This window comes from Leptopilina heterotoma, unplaced genomic scaffold (assembly GCF_015476425.1).
Source record: "Leptopilina heterotoma isolate Lh14 unplaced genomic scaffold, ASM1547642v1 Lhet_29, whole genome shotgun sequence".
NCBI lineage: Eukaryota > Metazoa > Arthropoda > Insecta > Hymenoptera > Figitidae > Leptopilina > Leptopilina heterotoma.
In genome coordinates, this window is record NW_025110996.1 from 513,509 (window position 1) to 533,914 (window position 20,406).

Below are 20,406 nucleotides of genomic sequence, written 5' to 3' on the forward strand. Positions count from 1 at the left end.
CGCAGTAGTGTTCTATCACTATAAAGCATGCGAAGAACATTCAGAACTTTAAAATTGAATTTTTTAGTCCATACACAATCTAAAAATTATTTTTCTACAATACAAAATTCCCAAAGCCTAAAATGTCCAAAATATGAAATTTCCAAAATAAGAAGTGTTGAATTGTACTGTAAGTGAAAAGAATTAGATTATTGAGTATTGAGATTTAACAATTCTATTTCTGTGTAAGATATTTTTAAAAAATCATTATTGTCAATGTTTTACAAAAATTTAAATAACTTCTAAAAACATGAACACTTTTAATGATCTTAAGCTTACTTTAAAGGTTATTTTCTACAGAATAGGAATTACTTGTAGACATTAACGTGTAATTTTTTCTTAGAAATTGCAGGTCGGCAAAGTTATACGGGTGATTCTTCTCGTAGCGCACGATTTGGTTTATGAAATTTAAAAATTTTTTTTTATTGTTATGATTATTATCAATATATTTTTTTTGTAGATAAAGGCTTTAGAAAGAAAAATCCATAGCGGGCCGGAAAAATTATTTATAATTTTTGTTGTAAACAAGTGTAGTAATAAATTCACTGTTTGGACACATTCTGTCAAAAAAAATTTTGCTGTAATTTAAACAATATTATAGCGTAAATCTCATTTAAAAATTATTTTGGTAATTTATGATAATTTATAGAAATTTATGGAAATTTTTGGAGATTTATGGAAATTTTCGCGATAATTTATAAAAATATGTAAAATTTAAATTATTATTAAAAATTTGGATTTTGGTAATTTATGGAAATTTATGGCAATTTGTAAGGTAATTTAAAGAAATTTTGTCGATAATTTTTAAAAATATGCAAAGTAAAAATCACAATTGAAAAATAATAATTGTTTAATTTGTGGTAAAATATTTAAGGGTCGGTGGAGGTCGGTGGAGATTATTTTGTGATTCCCTTATCAAATTTCCAACTTAAAATGAGTGAAAAATGAATAAATCAATTAGAACATTGACTCTTTTTCCTGAATTAACTTAAGGAAGTTATTTTTTGTGTTTACAAAAGTAATTTTCAGTTAACATTTGATTTTCATTTAAATAATTTACTGTTTGTTAATAAAATAATGAATAGCATCCAAATTTGCTGTCAAGCATAAACTGAAAAAAAACATATATGAAATAAATTTTTGTTTTTTAATTTTTTTTATTCAACTGTACTAATGTAGACAATAATAAAATATCAATAGTAATTGAGTACACGGAGAGAAAAAAAAGTAAGCGGCTCTACCTGTCGGTAGAGCGGTTGCGTTAAATGCGAAACAGCCGTTCAACTTGAGGTTAAGCACGCTGCTTACTCTCGAGGGGAGAACGGTTCTCCTTTTTGGGAAAAGCGGGTACACTTTTTGGAAAGTAAGCGGCTCTATTTGTGTGGAGAAGAGAACCGATACTCTTCAAAAAGTATAACCGTTCGACGTTTGCGGCGCAACTGCTGCGCTTTGTAAAGGGAAAACAGCGCTCTCTTGCCAAATCAAACGGCTCACTTTTTTTTCTCTCCGTGTAGCTGCATGCAACAACTCGCCGAGCGCTGAATGTTCAGCTGAGCGCTCGGCGAGCAGCGCTCGGCGAGTTGTTGCATGCAGCTACTCAATTGTATTTATTATTGCATATTACTAAAATTATTAACTTTTTTTTCTAAACTTCCTGTGGGGACAGGTAAAAATTTGACATTTTCAGCCTTAAAACCGCTTATTTATGAAAAATTATAATATTAGATACAAAAGTACGCGGAGAATCACCCATACACAAAAATTTCAATTTGAAATAATTTTTTTGTACAAAAAACTATTCTTCAAAAAATATAAAAATGTAGTGCAACTTTTTAAAAATCTAGTATGCAAAATTAATTTTGCATAAACTATGTATAAAGTTTCGTTTTGTTTAAAAAATTGTTCTGGATAAAAATATTATTTCATAAAATTTTGTCTCATTTATTGGGAACCACTCAAGGATTTTATCTGTTAAGCGTAGAGACAGCCCTGAGTGCAATCCCACATCTGGCGATTTTCTTCTGGGTTTCCTATTGTACACTCGAAACTCTTTTTTTTCTACAACTTTTTGCTTTATGGCAGCCATACGTTGATTCTCATTAAAGCCCAAAATATGTAGGGGAGAGTAGGCTACATTGAACCAGCGTCAACAGTGAACCACTTCAATTTTCTGAGAAATGACTGAGTGAAATTTTTTCTTATTTAATATATAAGTTAGTTTTACTGAAACAAACTATGTCCAAAAATTTCGGGCACGTAGGTTTATTATTTACAAAGAAAAACTAAAAAAACTGTTTTTCACGTACAAAACAAAAAATTTGGTGGAATTATAATGACGTTTTTTTATTGAAATAGGAAGTTTTAAAAATTAGTAAACTTGCGATTTATTTCGCTTAGGGTGTCAACTTCAATATTCCGATGTGATAAAGAACTTTAAATCTTACACAAATTTATTATAAACAATTTTTGTTGTGAATGTCATGTGAATACAGTGAGTGCGGCATCATTGAACCAACCGAAAAAGCAAAGAATTTTCAATTTTAAGAGTTGTAAAATTGTCTGCTCTACTAATTAGTAAGAAAAATACTGGAAGACATGCTTTCATCACAATTGTGAACGAGATAAACTCAAACTGTCACTTTACCTACCTAACCTGACATTAAAATACATTAATCTCCTATATTAACAAGTAATAACAATTAAATAACAATTTTCAATTTTTTTGAGTGGAAAATAAGATTTTTTACAATGTGTAAGTGGAAATATTATTTTTGAAGTAAATTGTAGTGTTTTATTAGAGGTGGTTCAATGTAGACACACATCCTTCAAAATAAGAAAAGTGTGACTTGTTAGAAAAAAATTAAATTTAATTATTTAATCATAATAATTTGTGTTTGTAACGTGTGTATTAACTAAAGGAGTACTTCAGCTTAATTTTGATACAAAAACCTGATCGAAATTAGTAAAATTTTATTAGTTCTTGGACTTTATAAAATACCCGGTTCAATGTAGCCTACCCTCCCCTATATTCATTTTTTGAGAAGAATATTCAATTTATATAGTTTTTAATTTATGTAATTTTATCCTACTATAAAATTGCACATTTTAAGCTAAAAAACGTCATTTTATCTCTATTTGTTTAAAAGATAGCATTAAGCTGAATAAAGGTGTGTAAACAATAAATTAATTATTATTTTTCAATTTCAAAAACAAAAATTAATTGTACACACCTTAAAGAATATCTGTGAATTTTTTCAAATTTTTCGTACTAGCAGTTTCGCTTGGGGAACAGGTGAAAGTATAGACTTGAAAAAGGGCTGAAAAACTGTGTTTTTTGACACATTTTGTGTCATAGTAACTGCAAAAAATTTTTTGTGGTCTCGAAATATACTTTTTTTCATTCTCAAGACTTTAAGCTTTCATAAATTTTTTACCAGAATGTTTAGAGATTTTTTTTCAATGAGATATAAACAAAAAAGACAGAGTCGCTTTCTTTTGTCCCCGACTTTAGTATCTTGAATTCTTAATTTTTTTAAAATTAAAATTATTCCCTGTAAATTGGATTATTCAATTCATTGAAAATAAATTGAATAAATAAACCTGCCAGTTCGTCAGATCAACAATTGAAAATAAACTTGGTACATTTTCTGCTGTTTGTATTTTCTATTTTTTTATATATCGCATTAAGAAATTTTGGATTGCTGGTCCTTCAACGCCGTCATTTGTCGAGTTCGACAGGGGAAGTGCCTGGTGCATATATCCCTAGTAGAAATTTGTCCTAGTTATTATAAAGAAACTGTCCAGTCGCGCTTGAAATTGTCTAGTTACTTTATAAGCCAACTGGCTAATAACTGGAATGGAGTGTCACGCTTTTTTCATCAAGTTATTATCTAGCCCAACTTTATAAATTCTGGTCAACGGTTCTGTAGAAAAACGAGACAAATTAATTCTTTTAAAATACTGAAAATTTGTTTAATATTAAGATTTACTGTAGTTAACACATTTATTTCATGCAATTAATATAAAATTTCTATTTAGCACCAAAGAAATTCAATAAAAAATATTTTTGGAAAATTTCTGTATCCATTATAATATATACATAATAAATGGAATAGAATAAAAATTATATAATATTTTATAATTTTTAATTAATTAGTTGAATTATTATATAAAAATAATGTAAATAGTAAATTATTACTTTTAATTTTTTACATTACTTTTTGATTTTTAATTCAATTAAAAAAAAATTCTAAATTCGAATATTCTAAATATTTACTGTTTTCAAACAACTTTTATTTTTTAATGCACTATTATTAACAATAACGCTGAAACAAACATTTTTTATTAGTATAAACAATTATAATCTATATGAACCTTAAAACGATAACGCAATTTCACCGAAAAAATATTGGGGGAAACGGGGAGCGAACCTGGGTCCCGCTGGACTAAAGTCGCACCGCTTAACGCATTGGGCCGTTCAACGCAATGTATACTGAGAATTAATAACTACTGCACATATGTTTCAGTTCAGTGCCGTAACTAGAGATTTTAAGCATTGGTATATACTTTTAATATTTTCTATGTAATAAAACATTTTAGATGATTTTTTACTTATTATAACTTTTTAGTAATTTAATTTGCAACTTTAGCAATTAATGAATAAATTGATTACTGTAATTAAATTTTTAATTATTTTTATTAATTTATTATAAATTATTATTTATTTATTTATTTATTGAAATAAATCCTACAGTCTCGAAGACCAATTACAGGATTATCATTGTACAAAATGTAATTATTAAATAATGGCGATTATAATTTGGCATAATCATATGCACACCAGCTATGATATCGGATCCTCTCTATAAATATTTATTACACTCATAAGGAAATCTTTCATAGGTTGTTCAAAAATGTCTAAAGTAGGTACAGAATTAGCAGAGACTCTATTATATGTATCACAAATTCTTATCATTGGTGTTTTTTTATTTAAATGACTAGTATAAAAAGGTCTTGATTCACGAGAATGAAATTGAGGGACACGAAAAGAAACTTCTGATAACAAATACGGACTAGAAATAAAACCCCTTATAACCTTAAAAAGAAATAGTATAGCATCAACATTTCTTCTGTTCTCCAATGTAAGTTTATTAAATCTACTACATAGTTGCGCGTAATCAGAACCCTGGGGTAATAAGACACCATGTTTTTTAAAGTATATGAATTTAAAAATTTTTTTTTGACATTTATCAATAGCATCAGATAAATATGCTATATCATTTTTCCAAATAGAAGAGCAGTAATTAAATTTGGATCTAACCAATGAATAAAAAAGTGATTTAATAGCAGTTACATTTTTAAATTTACTGCATGATCTGAAAATGAAACCCAGGGTTCTGTTTGCCTCACGAACTATAGTATCAATATGTGTATTAAATTTTAATGACGGTGTAAAATGAACTCCCAAGTCTTTTATAAGATAAACTTTTTCTAAAAGAATTCCGTCAATCTTGTAAACATAATCTATATCCTTCTTCCTTCTCGTGAAAGTCATGACCTTGCATTTGCTTGGGTTAACATCCAAAGAATTATCTTTACACCAACTATTAAACTTATCAATCTCACCTTGAAGATCTTCGCAATCCTCAATACAGTTTATTGCTTTCAATAATTTGGTATCATCGGCATACAATAGAAAATCATTACAAAGAATAGATTCTAATTCATTCATGTATATTACAAATAGCAAAGGTCCAAGATTTGAACCTTGAGGAACCCCAGAAGTAGGAATAAAAGAATATGAAGAAAAACCATTATAAGAAACAGTCATGCGTCTATTATTTAAATAAGAAATCAATAAGTTTAATAATTTATCTGGGATTCCCAAATCTTTTAATCTTAATATAATGATTTCATGGCTAACGCAATCAAAAGCCTTTGATAAATCAGTATAAATTACATCAACTTGCTGATTATACAACAAGTAATTCTCTATTTTATTAAGAAAAGTAAACAAATTAGTTGTAGTTGAACGTCGAGGCACAAAGCCATGTTGATTTAAAGAAAGTGAAGGTGATACATAAGGCCAAAGAATGTCCCCAATAATCATTTCTAAAATTTTTGAAAAATTACTTAAAATTGAAATTGGCCGATAATTATTAACAATAGATTTATCTCCTTTTTTAAATACTGGGACAATCTTCGCATGTTTCCACGCATCTGGAAAAACGCCAGTTCTTAATGATAAATTAATAATTATACTTAACGGTTCAATAAATGCAAGATAACACTTTCTAATGAAAAACGAAGGAATTTTATCAATACCAGAGGTAAATTTATTTTTTAATAATTTTAATTTTTTTTCAACTGTATCAGCATGTACTTGATGACCGTCACCAAAATAATCAAAATGTTTAATATTGGAGATTTCCAGATGCATAGTGGAAGGTTTGTATACACTTAAAAACAAATCGGCAAAAGCATTTACAATATCCATCGGATTATCTAATTCTACATCATTATACAAGACTTTTGCAGGAATTCTCGAAATTTTTTTACAATTGTTAACATATGACCAGATTGAATTTGGATTTTTAATAACCTCACCTTCTATACTTTTCACATAATTATTATATTGTTTTTTAATTTTGTTCTTAACATCATATCTAATTTTCTTATATGAATCAAGATAATATTTATTGCCAGAAACTTTATATTTACGTTTACATTTATTTTTAATTTTAATTTCATTAATTATTTCCTTTGTATACCAATTAGGATATAAATCAGTAGAAAGGGCTCTAGTAAAAAATCCCACTTCAGTGTTTAAAATACCATATAGCAAATCATAAAATTTTTCTACAACTGTATCAACATCGCCAGCATTTTCAAGTTGTGACCAATCTATATTCATTAACGAATTAAGTAACGTATCATAATTGCAATGCTTAAAATTAAAAAATAAGTCATTAGGATTACTATAAAATTTATCACTTAAAGAATTATTATGTAAACAGCTTTCGAATTTAACGATAAGCGGTGGATGATACTTGTCGACTGGTAATAATGGTAATTCATTATCAGTTACCTCACAAAGAAACGACGATAAAACCAAATCCAAATATCTATCATTAATGTTGAGAATATCATTAAACTGACTTAAATTGTTCAAAATCATGAAATTATGCAAAATATAAGACTTACGGTCGGAAACTTCATTCTCTATATACATTTTCAACTTAGAAATATTAAAATCTCCGATAATAATTATTTTATCACTTAAACCCATTAATGTAGTTAGAAACTGCATCGAAGAAATTTTCAAATTCAACAAGAGACGAATCAGGGGGAATGTAAACAGCTGTTATAAAAAATATTGATTTTTCAATTTTTAATTTAATTGTAACAATGTTAAATTTTGGGACAGCAGACGTAATACTTGTAATATTAAATCGTGAAGAATCCAGTCTAGATTTAACTGCTATTAATACTCCTCCGCCTCTTTTATTAACCCTGTCATCTCTATATACATCAAATAGATCAATATCGAAAATTTCAAAATTCCTTACACTTGGAGTGATCCAAGTTTCAGAGAATATTATAATATCATATTCGCTTACATCAAGACCAGACTTTAACAAGTTTAACTTAGTGTTTATACCTCTTACATTTTGATAATATATAACAGTTTCATTTAATAAGTCCAAATCTGCTATATGAGTACAATTGAAAAGAGAACTCTGTATATCACCATATAAAGTAGACTCTAGATGGTTAAGTGTATAGTCTTCTATTCCTTGTGTTTGTTTTGCCTCTTCACAATCAGTAGTTCCCCTCTTCTCTCTCTGATCACCAAGTCTTTCTCTCCTCTCCCTTGTCTCTCCTTCAATTCCGCATATTTCTCCTTCTGCTGAGCTCTTTGGGTTGGTGTGAGATCTTTGACAAGTGAGACTTGAAAACGCACTGGACTCGCCTTCTTTTTTTTCCAATAAGAACGCAATGTTTCCCACATGGTATTTTCCTTGTCAAAGGTGATTCGAATTGGACGTGGAGGAGCGGGGTGCTGTTGACGTTTACCAAAACGTGAGATTGTTATAGTATTGGGATCATGCAACTGATTAACTGATTTAAGAAATTCGTTAACTTTATCTTTTTCCATATCTGAACCGATCACTGATCTTTGATTCTCACCATGAATCTCAGTTTCAGGACATCCAAACATAATTAAATTACAAGTTCTACTCATTCTGTCCGAAATTTCAATCAAACACTTAGAAGTTATAGAATCCTCAGAGATAGGAGCAGAATTCACATTCATTAAATCAGTATTATAATATTCTGAAATTCCTGAAACTTACATTCAAGATTATCGATCCTATCAATAGCATCATCCAATTTTGTAGAAAAAGCCGCAACGGAATTAGCAATATCCAAGATCTTATCCTCAACAGCATCAATTTTGTCCCCAATAAATTTTTCTGAGTCTTTCTTAGCCTTCACATAATGTTTATTTAACAATTCACCAATCTGGTCAATTGTTATATTGTCAGAATTAGAAGGAGAAGCAGATCTTGAACTTCCTTTACGTGTTTTAGTTTCACCTTTACGTGTATCCGCCATCATTATGACCAGGGCCCACAACACTAATTCACAATCCTGACACTTTGATCAATGTATGCAGAACTGTTAGTAAAGCACTGGAAAATGTGACTTTAAAGTTTATGATTTTTAATTAAAAATAAGCAAGATGGAACGGATTGAACAAAACTAAATGAAAGATCACACACTTTTACAAATCTCGGTAATATAAAATGTAAATAAAAAATAGATTAAACACGATACTTCCGCTTTAAAGACGAGAGGATCACGAGCACGTGTTAACTCTTCATCGCCAGTAATAAATTGATATTTATTAATTAATTTTATTATTTAATATGATTAATTGATTATTAATTAATAATAATAAATTCATTAAATTTTTAATTAATAGAAAATTATAATTAAACTAAAATGGAATTTAAAAAAATTAATTTTTAACTAATTTCATTATTTTTATATTTATTATAAATGATTGTAAATATTTATTAATTAATTTTATTAATTATTAATATTAGGTATTAATTTATTTTATTAATTATTAATATTACTAATTAATTTTATTAATTAATATTGTTAATTAATTTTATTAATAATTATTAATATTTTTTATAATTGTGACGAACCGACTTCGTCACTAAATATCCCTTCGTGATAACAAAATATAAATATAATGTTTATAAGAAAATATTAACACAAATACAAATATCCATGTTAAACACAATAACGAAACATACTTAGTTCATCTTTTCGTTATAATCTCGTTTAAAAAGATTTTAAATATTAATAAAATATAATATTTCTCAATTATTGCAGTTAATTATATTTCACATTTTTATAAATTTACATTGAAAAAGATTAAGAATTTAACTTTAATTAAAAGGATAAGGCTTCAGATAGGGGAACATAGTCTAGGTCGGCCACCTTTTTGACTTTTGTTTATAACTTTTTTTTAAAAATGAATTTGGACAATTGAAGTATATGGTTGGAAAGTCCTGTTTAATAGGAACATTTTTTCTGTACAAAGTAAATTGACAGGTTTAAAAATGAAAAAGTTATAAAGATTTAAAAAAAAAAAAATTTGTAGTCCAGGTTGGCCATTACAGTCAAGGTCGGCCATGTTTAAAATTCAAAGGGCATTAATCTTTAAAAAATAAAATAACATGTTTGGAGTAACGGAAAATTGATTCTTTATTGTTTACAGTTTGTAACTTAATGAAATAACAAAATAATAAAAATAAACAATATAAAAAAATAAATATAAATAAAAAAAAAATTTTGCACTAAAATATTAATAAAATTAAATAAAAATATTAATAAGATGATCAATTATATTATGAGTTATACAGAATTGCAGTTTTTGCAAATGAAGTACACTGTAAAAAATTTTTCGGAATTTTTTCCGAAAAAATACGGACAGCACGGAACCCCAAACAGTGGAAATTTTTCCGAATAAATAAAAGGAATTATCTACCATGAATTTCGGAAATATTTCCTACTATTTATTCGGAAATTCTACTTAAATCATTTGAATATTTATGTAAAAAATCAAAACTGTTTATATTACATTCTGATATATTAAAATAAATGTAAATTAATTTTAAAAAAATTATTATTTACATTTTTACGGAAGTATCTATTTACCACGATTTGAACTGTCAGCCTTATAGTGCTGTCTGTGCGTAGGGTTTTTTTTAATGGAGCCTTCAACCATTGGGAGCGCACGCTTAGACGCGCTCGACCAAGGGAGGCTATGAGAATCTGCTGCAAAGTATCAGTTTTAAGAAACATGTGGAGTAAAATCTGTTCTTTCTAACTTCTATGGAATTTCGAAAGATTCAATCTCTTTAAAACTGTTGACCAACCGATTCATAGTATTCATAGTATTCATAGTATTTATTTTTCTTATTTAACAGTTTTTAAATTTAAAACAGTAAAAATAAACTAATTATTTTTCTTCAAATTTAAGTAAGTGAAAATGCTCTTAGAAAAGTTACGTCATAAGTCTTTCACGTAAAAAAGTACGTGCATGTAGACTAATTCATAAATGATTTTTCATTTATTTTTAATTATATATATATATATATACTTATTATCTTACGTGGAATACTTTTGATGTATTCTAAGTAAATTTTCACTTTTTTTAGATTTAAAGAGTAGTATATAAATACACATATCGGATTTTTTTCTTTAGTAATTAGTGAAAAAAACGTTGACTAATAATTATAAATTAAATGTAAAAAAATAATTTATTGATATACTTAACAAATGGTTAAGAAAGTCAAAATTCGATAATTACTTAACAGACAATTTTTACTGATTTTTGCTTTCAAAGTTGAATTTTTTACTAATTCAGATTAGGAAAGAAGAAATATTTCCTACTAAATATTCGGAAAATGTGTATTTCCTCTTAACTTTGGAAATACTTCCAATTAAGTATTGGGAGAACTGTTCTTTTACTTCGCTTCAGAAATATTTCATAATAATACTGGTGAAAAATCCACTATCTTTGGAAACTTTACAAAAAATTATGGAATAATTTCCGACTTTTGTCGGAAAAATTATTTTTCCATTTAACTTTGGAAATTGTTACAGAAAAACTGGTAAAAAATCCGCGATCTTCGGATACTTTGCCGAAAATAAAGGAATAATTTCCGGTTTTTATGCAACTAGTATTTTTCCACCTACTTTCGGAAATATTTCCTATTCAATATTCGGAAAAACTGATTTCCCCCTAATTTCGGAAAAATTACCGTTTATATTATCGGATAAAATTCAGAAATTTTTTACAGTGTAGCTCGTCCTCATCTTTGCGCATTTTAAACACATAGTGGCCGACCTTGACAGTAAGTAACATTACCGAATTGTTGTAACCATAAAGAAATACGTTTCGGGATTCGATTTTTTACTTTGTTTTCCTTTCAACCATGAGTCCCACAAATTTTCTGCATACTTGCCTTGACGATTCAATTTGTTTTTTATCTCTTATTAATGGTTTTTCACATTATGCACAAAACTTTTTTTGAGCTTTTTTTGTACCGACGTCACAGAAAACACAATTTTTGATTTTCCGAAAATGTAATTGAACAAAAAGTTAGGTTTCACTAAGACAAGCTTCGACAAATATGCGCGTAGGTGGCGCTAGTGAACTTGACAAAAAAATGCGAGTGGCCTACCTAGACAGTAGACCAACCTTGACTACATTCCCCTACCAATGTATTGTGAAACTTAAGGAGTAGTGTGTCTAGGTTAATGAACCATGATCACACCACTGCCTAAAACTGCAAGCTTGCAGAAAAGCGCCTGGCAACGAGCAGGTGCAATAAACTAAAGTATGATTTCACCACTGTAATGTCGATTAATAAAATCGATTGACACAGGGAAATCTGGGCATTTGCCCGTGTGTCTCGGCGTGACCAAGACGGAGAGTTAGGGCTATAGTGCCAGATAAAGTTATTGTACAAAGCCCTTGTTTGTTTAATTAAATTGAAGGTCTGAATAATAGACCACAAGATAAAGATGAAGTAATAAAATAAGTGAATAAATAAATGGTTATAAAATAAAGTGACAAAAGTATGAAATGAAAAGTGAAATATTAATTAAAGTGCAAGCGCGTTAAAAAACAAAGGATATTAACTAAAGGAAAATATATAAATATATATGACAAAGGTGAGCTAAGTTGTTTTACACACTAAAACACAATACATGCACATAAACACATTACGCATCAGAAAATAGATATTGTGTAGAATCTCATACTTAAAAGAAGATAAAGATTGTAATCTTTAAGATAAAGTAAATAAAGGACATTTAGATAATTGTATTAGTGTTTAGAAGTTATAATATATTCTCATTATTTTGTAAATCTGTTTAACTTTATTAGCATCTACACAACAATTCCAAAACCCTAAAATCCACTATTTCCAAACAGTAGAGATTCTCACCTCACTACTTGAACAATAAGTAGGAAGGAGGGGATCCACTACCAAACTTTAAAGGTTACAAGTTTTCTTGTGTAACATTTTACCTTTAATTTTATTGTTAATTAATTAAATTATTATTCATAATTTTAATACATTACAATAATAATAAATTAATTAAATTTTTAATTAATAACAAATTAAAATGAAAAGTTTTAAAATATTGGAAAGAATAAGAACAAATTTATCTCTAGCAAATAATCAGTCGAGCTTTCTAGTTATTAGACATTATTGCAGTGTCATCGACACGACAAACTTAGAACTATAATTTCTAGGAGTATACTTTAAAGTAACATTAAAAAAACTAGACAGAAGTTATGTCTAGCCAATATAAAATTCAACTTGAATCTTTGACGAAGAGCGTTGGTCAGTAACTTTACAGTTATTTACCAGTCCGCCTAGAATCAGCGTCCGTGACAAAAACTGTCCAGTAACTTGAACAATCGAGTGGCTCCATGACAAATTTCTACTAGGGATTCGGATGTGATTCCCAGCGCCGGTGCAACCATTTTTGGCGCTCTTTCCCTGACTATCTTTCATAGACATTATTTTATTTATTAGTTATTGTTAGTATCGTTTGATTATATAAGAAATATGGACATTAGAAAAGAAATCGTGCTCATCCAATGACGAACGAATAAGCCAATAATATCGGCTCCTGAGCAAGTATAAAAGAAAGACGTTTAACTGAAGAATAAAAAAGAAGATTAATAGTACTCGGCTAAACAGATATTAGAGTATTGTTTCTGCTGTAAAAAAGATTTACTTTTTTTTAATAATTTTAAAAGGGAAGTTAAAGACAAATTTTGCCGCCCTATGGCATGGCAGTCGCCTAGTTCGCCTTAATGGTTGCGCCGGCTCTGATCTGGTTTATCTTAGGATGTCCAGCTATAAGTGTTCGTTGTTGAAGGAGAGCAATAAATTATATGCATTTTCAGAAACAAGCAACGGAAGATTTATGCATTATGTCTATAGCAATTTTGTTATAAAGTTTCATTCGGCTATGGCTTTCAGCTTTCAAAGCGCCTGAGAAAATTCCTCATGATAAGGATATTTAACACGTTATTTCGTTTTTCACCATTTTGAAATAATTTAAATTGTAATTTTTTTACTGGGATAGAAAAATAACAAATTTTAGTAGATATAGAATAGGATCTATAGAGTTGTTAGGTTGTAAAGGAGATGACGCATGAATACTAAATACACTAATGTCCGCACAAAAAGTCTTTGCCCCTCAGAATTTGTTAACTTTGCAAGCTTATAACTCTTTTAAAAAAAAATTTTTAATTTTGGAATAAACAGTTAATAAAGCGTAGTTTATCTGTGCAAATAAATATATGCTATTCCTAAATGGAAAAAATTTTGTTCCTAATTTGTAATCAAATATGTATAAAAATGTCCCTTAAAAATGATACTTTATAAAATGTATGTACTTTTACTAGTCCCTGTGATGTTATTAACAATGGAAAAAATTTACAAAACGTATAGCAGATGTGTTAATAATTAACCTTTATAAAGAAGGTTAAAAAATCCTAAAATTATATTAATTAACGTTGTAATGAGCATTTTTAAGCTAATGTGCTATCTGGCTTCAGAATAAAGATACAGCTTTGCGATGAATTGTAAAATGTATATTTTGGAAAATTAAACAAAATTTGAAGACTTGTATCTGAATGCAATTTAAATTGTGCTCTTTATCCCTTTAGAAAATTTTCAATTTTTAATGAGGTGTCGATTTCACTTTTAGTAAAAAAAACGTAGAAAAAAAGGGTCGCATAGACAAGTGCAACTTGCCGACCGGAGAGTTTCTTACGGTCAATTTCAAGACCAAAACTTTGTAGGCCTTTAAACTCAGGGATGTGTCATGGAAAATCAGAATAGTCGTAAATATTTTTATGTTAAAGGGGCTTCACCTACTGCAATATTCCATTATACATCCCTGACTCCCAAAGCCCAGGTATAGATTACTGATGGTGAGCCATATTTTCGAGCAGCAAGTGGCACTAAATTTTTTCTGACATTTTTTTTCAATTCAATATTCAATCCAAAAAATGCCGTTTTTCTTAAAAATTTAAATTATTAATTAACAACTTTTTAGCTTAAATATTTTTGAATGTTGTACTGGATAGTTTAAAATTTGTCGCAAAGCTGTATCTTCATTCTAAAGCCAGATAGCACATTAGCATAAAAATGCTCATTACAACGATAATTAACATAATTTTAGGATTTTTTAAACTTCTATATAAAGGTTAATTATTAACAAATCTGCTATAAATTTTGTAAATTTTTTCCATTGTTAATAACATCACAGGGACTAGTGAAAGTACATACATTTTATAAAGTATCATTTTTAAGGGACATTTTTATACATATTTGATTACAAATTAGGAACAAAATTTTTTCCATTTAAGAATAGCATATATATATTTATTTGCACAGATAAACTACGCTTTATTAACTGTTTATTCCAAAATTAAAAAAAATTTTTTAAAAGAGTTATAAGCTTGCAAAGTTAACAAATTCTGAGGGGCAAAGACTTTTTGTGCCGACATTAGTATCGGGGCAATGGAACCAGACGTCCTGTGGAGAACAAAAAAACCTTTGAGAACCCCCTCTAATGTGATACTCTGTCAAAAAATTGCAAAAAGAAAACATTTTCAAATTTAAAAATAATAAACTGAATTTAATGATTTATAAATGTAATTCCATTGCAAAATAATATTTTAATAAATTAAATTTAGAATTCCATTACTTCTGTAATGATGAATGGAGAATAAAAAACAAATTCCAGAAAATATATATATTTTTTTCTTCTTAAATGTCTTGAAGCTAGGCCAACTGTCAGAACACACACTCTTATATACCAACTAGTTTTGCGTTTCTACACAACGACTTTTTGAGGTCAGGAGTACTCGCATTTGTCTGGACCACCCGTCAATGGGTTTTCTAGAAAATATATTAAAAACTGTAAAATTTCATGAAATGTTTTTTTTGTGGAGAGGGGATATAAAAAGTGTATATAGAACAAAAATGGCATTAACGATTTTCACCTGTCTTTATATTATATCAAATAAAATGTAAAACCTGTTTCTGTTCTGTAATAAAATTTATATGACCTATAGAGAAACGTTTATGCGCATATATGTAAGAAAGGTGGAACAGAATACTAGAATAAATAAAATTAAATGACAATAATAATGAGATAAAGTGCTAATATAATAGTCATGGAATAAAATATAATATAATATAGCCTCGAAATAAAATTATAAAAAGAAGCAATAATAAAACTAAATGAAATACGAATAGCAATAAAATAATGAATAGAATACTTGTGAGCGAATGAAGATATCTTTCTGATGACATCCTCGTCACAATTTCCGATTTATTCTGTTTTTATAGTAATTATATGATAATTTTATTTTTTTTCTCCAAAAAAGAAACGAAATTCGAGGCGATATTTCTTAATACACACAGTAGCGACAAGCGTCAAGATTATGATGATGATAATGATGGTCATTTGAAAGGCGAGAGAAATTATTATGTACATATATGTATACAGTGAAAATGAAAAGAGACGTTCGTAAACGTTTTCTTTGGAAAACGCTGATCTAAAACTACCCACCCCATAGCAGTATTGTCATCATTGTCCGAGAGAGAAAAAAATGTCACAAGTATGAACTACGTTATAAAGGCTAACAATACTTGGCAGGCCAGTTACATGCACGACAACTTTATTACAATAATGTCGAACACCAGTAAACGCCTTCCATTGAGGTGATCGTGAGGAAAGAAGAAAAAACGTTTTTCTTTTGAAAATGTGTACAATATTATTCGTTCTTTTGGCGCACACTGTATGCGTATGTCACTGGACGGGTCAGAAAACGCGTGCTAGTCAATGGATTTAACACACGCAGATTACAAGAGCTCGTCTTCAGACGATTCAAAACTTGCCGACAGTTGTTTTGTTGAAAAGTATATAATAGTAGTGGACAAGAGTAGATTGTAAAGTTTGGACGCGCCTTTCCGGGACGAACAGTCAAGAAGGAATAAAAATATGAGTGGACAGACTTATAAGTCTGTCCACTCATATTTTAATATTTTAAAATTCCATTTTTATATCACTAGTTTTATATTACATTAATTTATTAGTTTTATCAATTTACACCTTAATTAATTTATATAATTCCTTAAGCAACTGTTTGGAATTTTTTCGTCTTCTATCAATTTTTACCATTTTCGGGGCGAATTTCACTTATTCCGAGTGAGTAAATTTTAGTCAAAATTTATGAAAATAAATTCTGACATTAAAATTTACTCCAAAAATCGTAAAAACCCGTGTAGAAAATCGCACCTCTTTTTCTTATTTGAAATCGAGCGTTGGTGAGAAACTGTATAGAAAATACATGTCTAGTAAAAATTAGACGCAGATCAGGAAACTAGACTAGACAATGCTATTTCATTATACAGTGGGCACACTTCTCTTTTTGATAACTTCATGTTATCGTTTTGAGTACCCAATGGAAAATTACCAATGGTCACCATTGGCTAAATAATTGACCAATATTAGCTGCTAACAGTTTTTTCTTGGCCAAACATTGGCAGCCAATATTCAATCACTATTGGTTGCCAAGGAAAATGCAGGACTTTCCATGCCTTGGTTATTCATTGGTAACAAATGTTGGACCAATATTAATAAACAATTATTTACCAATGCTTTAAAATTAAATTAATGTTTGGTTATTCCTTGGTTACGAATATTGAACCAACATTTGAAATCAATATTTTACAAATACCAACACATAGCAAAAATTTTTCAGAAAGGACATTAAATTACTAGTAGTCTAAAAAAGGATAAGTAATTAAATTAATTCGAACACTCTATCAAAACCGAATGTGATAAAAGTCAAAGATAATATTTCCTTTAAGTTTAAGAATGCAAGCGTCTCTTATATATAGAACTGGTAAAACAACTTGTTGACGAGAGGAAGAAACTTAACGCACCCTGGTGACACTTATCCTAAATAATTTCAAGCATATAGGGGAGAGTAGGGCAAAGGCGCTATGCGGGGCAAAGACGTCCCAGGTGAGAACTGACGCTGGGTTCAGGCTTTACGAAAGCTTCGTTGAGGCTTGGTCAACATTGATCAAGCCTCGGTGGGACGGCGGAAGCAAGGTTGCTTCTAGCCATAATGTAACACTTATTTAAGACTGACGCTCCAGTCCTTGTTGAAGATTGGCGTTCAATGTTCAATCAATGCTGCGGAACCCTAATGCAGGACTGAAACAAGGCTGCTTCCACTGTTCCCAAATTTACGCGTCTCTCGCGCTCATTCAATACAATATGGATATATGAATTGTATATAATAATAATAATAGTAATAATTATAATTATAATAGTAATGAATATTATTGTTATTATTTTTATTCATATTATATGCGTTTGTTAATTTAATGGCATTAAGTTACTATTATAATAATTATATTATTATCATATAAATAATATATTACTAACAATAAATGTCATTTGAAATAGTAATATTAAAAAAATAATTTTAGTAAAAGAAAACAATTTTTCTGTTAATCGGTACATTTTTTTCTCGATTTTTCAGCAGACTTTTTAATATTATTTACAAACATATTTACATTTTTTATTCACAACACAACACACAATTTTATTATTAGATATAACGCTTAAAACAAAGAATGAAAAATATTCGCTCGCATGTGGGATCGAACTCACGCACCCCGCCCCTAACGCATACCGGAAGTCCTAAACGCACGCATTTAAACCGCTCAGCCACAGAAGGCTGGAAGGCACCTCGCCTAATCTACTATTTCAATGCCAGCGCCGTATATTCTGTATATACGGCGCGTCACTCAATATTTGTTCAGCATGGGACACCAATGTTCGTCCCATGCTCGATTCAACACTCGGTCAATCTTGATACAATATTCACTTTCTTTATTACCGTGTGCACTGAACAATATTAAATATAAATATTTATAAATTATTTAATATTCAAATATTTTTTATGATAATTTTATAAGTTAAATTATATATATATTTTTTTCTTGTACAGTGTCAAATTATTATTTTCAAAGATTAAGAGTTTCGTTTATCTGAAAAATTATTAGTGAAAAAAATGTTCATTAGGTAGTGATAAATATTTATGCTTAGTAATTTTACACTAGGATTAACTGTTTAGTAAATATTATCAAAAAACTATTTTTTGGCAAACACGCGCAGCTAAACACAAATAACCTTGAAACTCCAGCATTACCAACTCAACACATACGTTAAACTCTTAAGTTGGCAATGCTAAAGTCTCAAGGTTATTTGTGTTTAATCGCACGCGTTTGACAAAAAATAGTTTTTTGATAATACATATTTACTAAACAGTTAATCCTAGTGTGAAACTACTAGGCATAAATATTTACTACACCCTAATGAACATTTTTTTTACTGAAAATTTTTCAGACAAACGAAACTCTTGGACTTTGAAAACAATAATTTGACACTGAGCAAGAAAAAAATAATAATATATAATTTAACTTTATTTATATGAATCTTATATAATTAATAATAATAATAAATAATATAATAATAATTATTATTATTCTTATTATAATAATAATATATAATTATTATTATTATTAATTAATATAAATATTATATACTAAATAAATATTAATATTTATTTACCAATTGATATCTTAATAATAATAATTTTTAAATAGTATATAAAATTATCATAAAAAATATTTTAATATTAAATAATTTATAAATATTTATATTTGATATTTTTAAATGCACACGTCAATAAATAAACTGTCAAGATTGATTCAGAATTGAATTAAGATTAGATATTCAAGCTTCACTCACGAAGATTGACCGAGCCTTGAATCGAGCATGGGACGAACATTGGTGTCCAATGCTGAATCAATATTGAGTGACAGTGATATAAAGACTGCTTCAACACTGGGTTACCCACGCTGGGCGTTCAAGACTGAATCAAGCTTCAATCCATCGTCAGCATTGGTCTTTCGCGCCTGGGGTTTTTTAAAATATCTCCTTTATTTTCTGTCTATTCCAATTGGTATTAAAAATTAAGTTGCAATGCAATCAGACCAATTGATTAAAAAATGAAAAACCTAAAAATATCAAATATTTTAAGAAATATAACAAAAAAATTGTTTTGCAAAAATAAAATGATAATTTTACTGAACAAACTTTTATTTTTTAAAACATAAGTTTAAGTATTTAATTTTTAAAAACGTAACATGTAAATAAATTAAATATTTCTCTACACAACTGGCGTGGTGTTTTAGTTTAATTTTGTATCTAAATATTTTAAATTTAAAGTAAAAAATAAGTTTCTTATGTGGGGCAAAGGCAATATTGAACATAATTTGGTTAAAAACAATTGAATATTCGAATTTTCTATGTAATAATTCACAATATAAGGTTAAAATCACTAAAAGTTTTTATTTTTTATTTAAATAGTTTAATTCTTTTAATAATATGTTGTTAACCTTATGTTTCGTAAATATTATACTAATAAATATCACTTGTTAATTTTTTAAGGCATATAAATTCTTTCTTTTAGAAATATAAGCGAAAACGTCGCTGCCCCAGCGTGTAGGGCAAAGGCATTTTTTGCATTGTTTTTAAATTTCATTATATAATGTATTTATAATTACAATATACTAAATAACAACTATTAAAATTTCTTCTTGATTAGTTTTAGAATAATGAAAAACAAAGACCGCATAAATTAATTGCATAATTTAA